The following is a 10,265-nucleotide window of genomic DNA, read 5'->3' on the forward strand; positions in this document are numbered from 1 at the left end:
AGACTGGGATCCAGGATCAATTACTGGGCAGACTGAGTTCAAGCCCAGCTTCTGGAGGGATCCACACTGTATATATGTATATATATGTTTTCACTGGTGGACCTCTGTCCTGTTCAGACCAAGATAAAGTCATTGGTGCTATCTGGTGTTTGTATGAGTGCTCTGGGTGTCTGTGATCTGTATGGCCAGATGTATTTACAGATACACAAGTAGGTAGATATATAGACTCATAGATACATGTATACATATGATACGTAGATGACATACAAAAGAAATATATATACACGTATATATGATGTGGTGTATATATGTGTTCTATGTCTCCCCTCCCCTCCTCTTCCCTTCTCTCCTCTCCTCTCCTTGCAATAAATTAAAATACATATATTGTGAGTAGGATAGGAAACATGTAGATATACCTGTTTCTGTCTGAAAGCAAAGGAATGTAGTACATGACCTTTATGTCCATTCCAGCCTTATTTTGTGTGATAATGACCTGTAATTTTACAGTATAACTACAGTTGATTTTCATTTTTTTAATTCATTGTTGTATATCATTATGGTTAAAAAACAAACAAACAAACAAAAACAAACAAATATAAGATACACTGAAAGAAACTTCTAGAAAATGTAAAACCGAAACGAAATCCACTTGTTACAGCTATAACCTCTGTGGTCTTGGTTAAGAGCTACAGAAGACCTGAATTGCTCTGAAGTTGTTGGGATCTATTCTGCTGATATAACTGGGAACTAGTCTGGATTTTTAAGTAATTTAAGATATTTCCCAGTTTATAACACATGCTGGGTGCTGAGAGAGGAACATAACTTTCAGATTGGAGTCAGCATTTAGCAGGATAAAGTAGAAATGGTTACAAATAGCTCAAAAAAGTCAGCCTTCAAGTTTAAAGAGAGCAGAACAAAACAAAACCTTACAGCTTCTATTATTAGGCTGAACATGCTTAGTTCAATGCTTGTTCTTAGCAGCAATACTTTAGCAGCAAAAGTGTGATATAAAGAGGAAAACAATGATACTTACTTGTGTGTTCTGTAGCTCTTCAGTGCCTTCATTTATGTTCAGTTAATAAACTTAAACATCAGTGATACGTGATTTTATGAATAGCACATTGATGATAATATTTGGGAAAAAAATATGTTGCCAAATGAGACAACCAAAAAGAAATATTGCAGTCCAAATAAAATAAAATAAAATCCACATAAGATAAGTTTTATTTTTCCTTTTTTCCGTGCAAATAGAAATTGAATAGTGTATAGTTATTTTCATCTCTGTATTTAGTGTAAAATGAGAATAATAACTCCATATGATTCATAGCAGATGCTGGTGACAGAAAGCTACACACCTGTGGAGAGTGGGATGTTGTAATCCCACTGTGATTAAGAAGATGTATGCTTACTGCTCTGCAATGAGGATGGATTGTTTACCTTTCCTGTTAGGTCTGTAATTAATCACCCAGGTTTGATCTGTGTGATACCAAATGGATTTAGCGTCCCACATTGCTTAAGTAGCATGTTGGTTTGTACAATACCTATTGTTTTGTATTAAGGGATGCCTCCATAGAGCACACTACGATAATTCTTTTCTTACATAACCTCTATTTATTTGGACAGAAAATGGCACTGCTGTGAATAGAAAGAGATAACCAGAGAAAATATGCCTGAAAAATGACTTCTGAGTTACCATGCCTGCACTGAATAAATCATTTCCTTTTACATGCCTTTATGTACTTTATTTTAAAGTTCTCTAGATAGGAACTATACGAGTCTTAAAGAAAGAAAGAAAGTTAAATTTTGCCTTCTGTTTCTGGAGTACTTTGATTGAAGAACAAATATCTATGTTAAGTTACCTCTACCTCTATTTACTGTATGCCGATTTTGGAATAGTGTGTCTCTGTCAGAGCAGTGAACAGAACTAATATCCAACCATGCCTAAAGTAAGGTCATGACTGTTGTATTCTGGGCATTCACCTGACTAACATGGTGACCACCATCATGTTGATGAACTACTCTTGAGAAGCTATCAAGATAATAATTGAGGATCATTGGTTGTGGTTTTGTCTTGACTACTAGCTTAGACCATGATATGGAACACCATCTCTTCATGAATGGCAGAGGGGTAGAAGGTGATCAGGCTTGAAATATCTTTAAAGACTGTATTTAACATGTGATCATTTTGTGTTGTTTAGATCATCTATTTTTCAGTATGTGCAAGAAAGTTAAGTAGGTTAGAAAGTGAGAGGCACTCATTATTCCTTTACTTTTGTTATCCACTTGGCACGACTTAGTGTCTTAAAACTTGACTAGTATCTGAGTTAAACCATATATACTAGTTCATCTCAAAACAGCAAGGTAATCCTCGAAAAAACAGTGCTTTGTGATTTGCTATTTTTCAAATAACTGCAACAACGCAGAATGTTTTTTTTCCCATGAAAAAAGAAAATTTCTCTACTAAAAAAACCCTAAACTCTTTTCTGCCTGCTGCCTTTTTGAAAGCATTAAATGAAAAGCCAGAGCATTAGTCAAATGAAAGTATGATGCCTCAGCAGTAAAGTATGATTGTGTTTACCATCTGAGTTGCTTAGTCCAAACACTTTGAAAATATCTTCTCTGTTCCCCTGTCCATATAACAGATATGCTAGCATTCCCCAGCTTCTTTTTCTCCCATACCTTGCTTTAAATGCAAATGTAATTTGTGTTTTCCCCTAAAAGAAATGCAGTTTTGGCAGGGTTGGATCAGGGGAAGGAGAAAGCTGGTCTCCTGTGACATATCGCCTGAGTTTTGTTCCAGAAGTGAGAAGTCTTTGGGTGGTTTGCTGATGCATATATTTTTTCCTCAGTTGAAAATGTAGCAGTAATCAGAATCAGCTATGGACATAAACCATGGGAACAACAGAGATTGAATGATGCATACAATTCTATGCTGAACAGCTGAATTATATATTTTGAAGAGCACCTCATTGCTGTCAACTTGTGGGACAAATTCAGTCTGCAGACCCACAAGGGAAGAGAGACACCATTCCTTTATGCTCATCCATCTTCTATCTGCCTTTGTGCAGTGTCAAAGTGTTTGAAGTAAAACTCCTGAATTGCTCATGAAGTGAAGGCAAGATGTTCACGATGGTGCTATGATATTGACATTTGCAAGTATAGAACAAGAACCTTATACTGGCAGTATTTTTTCATCATCCAGTTACAGTGGAAAAAATAAAATGTTTTTCTAACTGAAATGAGACTTTCAAGTAGACTTTGAAACATGGAATTTCAGAAGCAGGGGATTACAATGATAGCAAAAGAATGAAGACAACACAATATTAAAATTAATATGAAAATGTTAAGCCTAGTGCCAAATATCTGCAGAGTCACTCATGGTGTTAAGAAACCCATTACATTTTTCAGAATGATGTAAATTTGAAGACCTGGTAGCACAGTTACACTTGCCTATAGATAGATTTGAACTATGTTTTCATTATCCAGGAGTAAGCTAAAGCGCTTTTTTATTATTTTTTATTTTTCTCTTCTCTTCTCTTCTCTTCTCTTCTCTTCTCTTCTCTTCTCTTCTCTTCTCTTCTCTTCTCTTCTCTTCTCTTCTCTTCTCTTCTCTTCTCTTCTCTTCTCTTCTCTTCTCTTCTCTTCTCTTCTCTTCTCTTCTCTTCTTTTAGGAAACTAGTATGTACTTAAGCTGTAGGTAGTTTTTAAAAACAGATCTTCAAAAGAAACACAATAATAGGATGAGTCAATGACACAGTTTTCTGAATCCTTGATGGAGAACTAGTGTATCAAGACATCTTGTTCATTTTCATGTTCTCTTTTCTCGTACTTTTTAAAATTTCCTTGGCCCTTCAGGAAAGAGTGGGAAATTCTTTTCCTTCCCACTGAGTCCAGAGAGACACCTGATTCTTATCTCATTGCAATTTAGAAGCTGGTAGGTGTGCTAACAAGTGCCTCAGAAATCCCTTATGTGAATCATGCTATTGTTGGCATACAGCTATTTTACAGGGCAGTAGAACTGTTGCTGCTGCTTGAGAATGTTAAGCATTTGACCCGAATCACTGAGGATTCTCCCTAAAGTTTTTGATGATGCAAGGCCCCTTCATACTCATCCTTGTACTGGCCATTACTTTGACTAGAGAAGACAGCCCAAGGCTGTAACATACATTTGCCATGTCCCTGCACTGTATTAAAGAGATGTGTCAGCTTTGATCTGTTAGAAGGCTAGATGCTGAGGCTCAACACAGAAGGGTGAATAAAGAGCTTGTTCGGGGATGTGTATAGCCCACCTATCACTCTGTCTATTGTTAACAGCAGCACTGCAGTTGAAAAGGAATGGAAATTTCCTGAGCAGAAGTGGATTGTGTTGTTTATTTATTTTTTTCAACCAGTTATAATGAAAGTGCCTATTTGGCCACCTATTTTAGAGCATCCATCTCCAGTGGCTTGTTTCTCTTCTTACAGCTATAAGATAGGGAAAGAGGCTAAAAAACAAAACAAAACAAAAAACAATGGGGAAGACAGAGGACTGTGCATCACAAAGAAATGGCAGTCTGAACAACAGAATAAAGGCACATTTCAAAAGGTGGCCCTATAAAATTTGTGCATGTGTGCACCTTTGTGTGTATGTGTTGATGGGGAGTGGGCTGAATGGAAAAGGGAGTCCTTTGAAGCCCCACAGTAAACATGTAACTTTCTGACATGTAGTCAGTAGAAGGAAACAGAGAATTGGAACAGAACTCTAAATTGGATTCTCTGAAGTGCACTCCAGGGATTTCTTTTCTTCTATTTTGAACAAGAAACCCAAACTTCCAATTTCAGTGACTAAAATTAGGCTATATAAATCCCAACTTCAGATATTGAAATCTCCATTTTTAGAAGCACTATCTTTTGCAAAATGTTAGACTTGAAATACTAGATATACCCGGTGCATTCACAAACAAAACTGACTCATCTGTACAAATCCCTGGGAGCCAGGAATGAACAGATTTTCCCATTAAAAAATCATTTTTTCTTTCTTTCCACATACCCTTAATGGGTAGCTTTGTTCATGTATATACAGAAGAACTTACTTGCAGACTGAATGCTTGTGTAGAATTTCATAGCCTAGAAATACTTCTTCCACAGAGTTATGAATATTTGAAAATGTATCTCTATCACTGAGGTGAACTTTTATTCCATGCATTGCCCTGATGATCAGCAATTGCTGTTGTGCAATGGAAATAGCATTTTTACCCCGCAATGCTACCAACCAGAAATAATTTAACATGTTATAAAGGGACTGAGGTATCTCAGATACTTGGAGGTGTTTTCCAGGAACCATTTCAATTTTATAGCAATTGTAATGTCATTTCCAGGAGCACTTTTCCCTATGAGCACAAGGAGTGCAGTAGTGATACTGATCAAGTAAGTTTGACAGCTGAAAATACTTAGACACAAATATATATTTGCCTACTAGCCCACTAGATACTGCATATGGATCCAGAGGTATCAAATGAAGACCCCCAACTCATCTACTATTAATATAACACTCGCAGTACTTAACATTATTTTCTCATGTTTTCTCAGAAGTGATGTTACAGAACTAAAAGCCTCATGAAGTCAAACAGTTCATCTTTCCACCAATACAGGAGTGTTCTCTATTGTGAATATTATAGTATATATTTTGGTGCTTGATCTGTGTAGATTTTGAACTTTCCTAAGAAATAACACTGGGACTTTGAATTTGGGAGACTATCAGCTGCGTAACAGATCTCACTATCCAAAAGAATATATGATTAATATTTTATTTAAATGTTCATTTACTTATGAAACTACCACTCATTTTATTTTATTTTATTTATTTTATTTTATTTTTATTTTATTTTATTTCTTATTTTTATTTATTTATTTATTTTCTATCTATAGGGGTAGAAGTAGCAGTGCAGAAATCACTATTTGCAAATTGCAAGTAGGAAATATTTGTAATATTTTTAGTGCTATTCCACATGAAATATTTTAAGGTTCTTAACAACCTTAAGCTCCATAAAACCTCTTACTATCATTAAACTTTTGTGCTGTAATGTAAATATATTATTGTTGACTCATAATTTCATTTGAAATGCTTTCGTATAGCTAACAAAGCCCACTTACATCTACTTATACATATCTTTTGCCACATTTACAGAAAAGATACATATATATCTTTACAGAAGAGTGGAAAAGGGAAGAGGAAGTTAAACTTGTCACTTTAATTTTAGATCTGAGTAACAATATAAATATATATTCTCATATATGTATAGTAAATTTTTACATCTTTCTGTGAAATCATTCTTCCATATGCCTGCCACTGTTTCATGGTATCTAGATCTTTCTCAGGTTTTTATTTCAGTGTAGGATCAATTATATTTAGTTGGTGTTGGAAATTTTTAACTTCATTTTTGTCCTGTCACATATTTTGTTTCTTCTGTATTCCTTCTGTTTCAGAGGAGTCTTTCTGTTTTAGTACATATGACATGATTTTTCTATCTTTTTTTGTAATGGAGTTCATAATTTCATAACTTTGGATTGAATCAAAACAAGCACAGTGCTTACCATTTTCTGTTCTACAGACGATTCTGCATGGTTCAGGTCTCCTTTGGAAACAGTAAAACGAACTCTTTCCAGGAAATTCAGTAGAGCAGTTTGCCTCAACTAAAGTAAGTGCAGCAGCTTGAATTAGTACTAAAGCTAAAGCAAAACAGAATTAGAATAGTTTCAGAAGTGGAATTTGATAGGTTGGTTAAACTGGTAATTGAGCTTAAAGGTGAACTCTGAGGGGAAAAATGGTGCTCTTTACTGCTTATTTTTTAGAATAAAAAAAATAGAAAACAAACAAACAAACAACTCAACCTTTCTTTCATACCTTCTTTTTCTCTTCTCTCAGGTAACAGAATTACTTCTCACTACTTTCTTGGGGATAGCAGGAAAAATCCTTGGAGAATTTGTACCATGCTGGCTTATGAAGCTTCATAAAACTGTAATGAGAGCATTGAAATTCTGGTCAGCGGCAATCTTAAACTATTATTCTGAAAATGTGTTGCTATAGGTAGGTAGTCAGACCCACTGTTCTGCTGTCTGTGACCCATGCTGGGTTTACTCAAATGAGAAATGGTGATGTTATTCAGGTGGCTTGACCAATCATCACCCCCTATGCAACAGTTACCACCACTGACCTGAGGGTTCTGAGTGCTCGTGCTTTATTTTAATGCCAAGGATAACAGGTTATTGTAAACTGCCCCTGCCCTTAGAAATGATTTCCCTATATATGATTCATCTGTAATGCTAATTCCGTATCTATTGACAGGTTATTTGAGTTACAGTCAGGCACAGTATAGTTTTTGTGTGACTATTAACTACAATATGCAGTGAATGCAATACAAAAAATTCTGAGAATACTTTGCAGGACTATGCTCCTTTAGCATTCTCTCTGCTTAAAATGATCTGAATAATCCATGTTTACTGCCATGGATACTAACAGAAAGAAAATTTTACGTTGCCGTGCCTAGGAGTATTACTGGATATTTTATGCACTTTTTCTGTAACAAGGAAGACTCTTTCATATGCACTTAGTTTAAATAAAATGGAAAAAAAAAAAAAAAAAAAGTAATTATTAGTAATAATTATCAAATGAACTCCTTCCACCAAAATCTTCCACCAAATTTCTGTAAGAAATTTAGTAGTATCTGTACTTCAGAAAAAATATTATTGACCTGGAGTGTGTAAATGTTGCCTGCTGAAATGTGTGTTCCTTGGTTTTGGATATGGGTATTTCATAAGATCCCCAATACCTGTGAGGCTCACACAGTAGTCCATGATTTATAGTTTTAAATGCTACTTTTGGCACAGGCTATTGATTCAGCAAGACAATCAAAAGTTACAGCATGTGCATAAAGAAAGGTCAGTTTTACTCTAATTTTACTATTGCTCACTGTCACTCTGGAAACTGTTCATGGTGGAGGCCTTCAGGTGCTAATAGAAGAGAGAAGAGGCAATTTTAGTATCTTGTGGGTCACCTCCTTTATGGTGATCTTTACTTGAACTCATAGATTTTCACGTTCAAAATAAATAGCTTTTTTCATAGAAGGCTGCACAGCCATGCAGAAATGTCAGCAGTTTTGCTGTTGCTTTTCCTGTCCATGTTGGTGCCATACATTATGAGGAAGAAAACCTGTTGAATTACCTATGAATATAAATATTTGTGGGAATAACTCCCTAACAGAGCTATCCTGTTCCTGGTGCCAGGGCTGTGAGGGCACAAATGAGCCTGATTGTCCTTTCCCAGGCACCCAGAGTCCCCCAACCTACCCAGGACCCTATGTGAGCTGCTGCCCCAGCCCAGGCTGAAGCAGGGCCACTCTGTAGTTCCTCATAGCCCTGCCATGGACACTGCTGAGCTAGGCCCACCTGGAGGCCCCTGTCCTGGCCTTGGCTTGTCCTGTTTCTCAGGGATGTGCCTGAAGCTCAGTTCTGGCACTATCCCAGAGCTGTGCCCCTGGCTGGAGTGGTTGAATGGGCCCTGGCTGCCTGGCCCTGACCAGATGGCTGTATGGGGTGTCCCCACAGCGCTGAGTCCCAGGGAAATCCCTGGGCCCTGTTGTGTCTTGACAGCTGGGTATTGCCATCATCACACCTACCCACATAAAACAAGCTTACCTAGTATATTTATTCTAACAGTGTCAAAGTCTGTTTGCTGCCTCTGAGGGCATGTGGTGTTGCTGAGGTTTATACATTTCAGCTGCCTCAGCTGAAAGGCGGTAGCTGTGCCAAAGTGTCATTTGGGAATATTACTTCTTGTTTCTGCTTTCACCAAACCATGTGGTGGAATTGCCTGGAAGAGTGCTATATATCTCAGACCTAAACTGCATCATTAAACGTGCTACCCAATAATAATACAGTTAAATTTATTATTATTATTATTATTATTAGGCATTAATATCAATGTTATGGTCTAGTTCTTGCTAGATATTAGAGCTGGTTGCTCCTGAATAAGGCAATTAAAAAACAAACAAACAGAAATACACTATCAGTGAATAGTACAAATAGTGAATCACATGCAGTGATGTCCCTTCAACTTGAGAGGAAATCAACTGGTGAGTTCTCTGGTAATGGTTTTAAAAGGGAATTAGAGCCGAAGCTTATAACTATCTTTTAAGTGCAATAAAACTAACAAAAATAGGGTGGAAGAGAGAAAGTTTTATTTCTCTGAGGCAAACTTCACTGGCTGATGACTGCAATTGGCTACTGGTCTCCCAGCATGCTTTGTTTGTGTTCAGGCAGATTTATGAACAGGCCAATTTGTCTTTAGCTACAGGTTTTTTCTTTATTTTGAATCCTCAGGTGCATTACTTTCTTATATCTTCCATTACTTCTATCATCATCTTCTTGGAAAATGAAATACAAGAGAAGGAATCAGAGAAAGCAGGATAGACAGAAGGAGACATGTCAGGGCAGATTTATAGGTAACAGTAGTGTCTCTGTGTTGGAAGTTCTACTGACTATTTCTGTGAGAAATCTATCCTACACCCTGTAAAGGAAATGTCAGAAGTACTAGACAGGGAAATCCTGCTTTTCAGACACTTGAAACAAACCAAAACCTTCCTGTAGTATTGCTGTTCAAGATGTCCTGCTTTTCCCTTCTGTCTAAAAAAGACTTTCCCTTAAAAGGCACTGGTAACTCTAGCCCTCCTCTTCCATGTGATAGTTCAGGAAAGTCCTATAAACCGTTGGTAGGCTCTTGGCAATTATGTGATTGAAGTGCAATTAGTATTTGGGAATTGGAAAGAAAGTCTGTCATCTGATATGTCAGCCTTCATCTGTAAAAAAGCATCGTGATGCTTGATTTGATGATCATGTTACTTGACATTTTGACTCAACAGGTAAAGATTAAAGACAGATGTCTGTTAAGGCACAGAAAAAAAAATGTTGTTAGAATATATTAGAGAAGTTTAGTACTCTGTTGTAGTTCTTAATGAGCTTGTTTAGCACATTATGGACATTGCTAATCTCCAGCCTGTTCTCAGTGAAACAGGATAGGAGATTCTTCCTGTCTTTCAAAGACGAGAAAAGCTGCAAATTTTATTTTTACTATAACATATGAAATCAGCAAACAGAATCACAAGGCACCAATATGCAATATCTGTTGTGATTCTTGGCAATTTGTCAATGCTAAAAGGATGAAGTAGGGAGAAACATTAGACATCACATGGACATATTTGAAAATAACTGCAGTCATTATGTGAGTGTTC

At 36.6% G+C, this 10,265-nt stretch overlaps 1 long non-coding RNA gene across 1 annotated transcript; it reads right to left on the reverse strand.

The window, feature by feature from the left end:
• Positions 1-3,084: 3,084 nt before the first annotated feature.
• On the reverse strand, positions 3,085-7,078 carry LOC137850105 (uncharacterized). Its single transcript, XR_011092263.1, has 3 exons — positions 6,884-7,078; positions 6,574-6,708; positions 3,085-3,716 (listed from the first exon to the last, which is right to left on the reverse strand). It is a non-coding gene; the product is annotated as an uncharacterized lncRNA (long non-coding RNA).
• Positions 7,079-10,265: the final 3,187 nt, after the last annotated feature.

This window comes from Anas acuta, chromosome 1, assembly GCF_963932015.1.
Source record: "Anas acuta chromosome 1, bAnaAcu1.1, whole genome shotgun sequence".
Classification (NCBI taxonomy): Eukaryota; Metazoa; Chordata; class Aves; order Anseriformes; family Anatidae; genus Anas; species Anas acuta.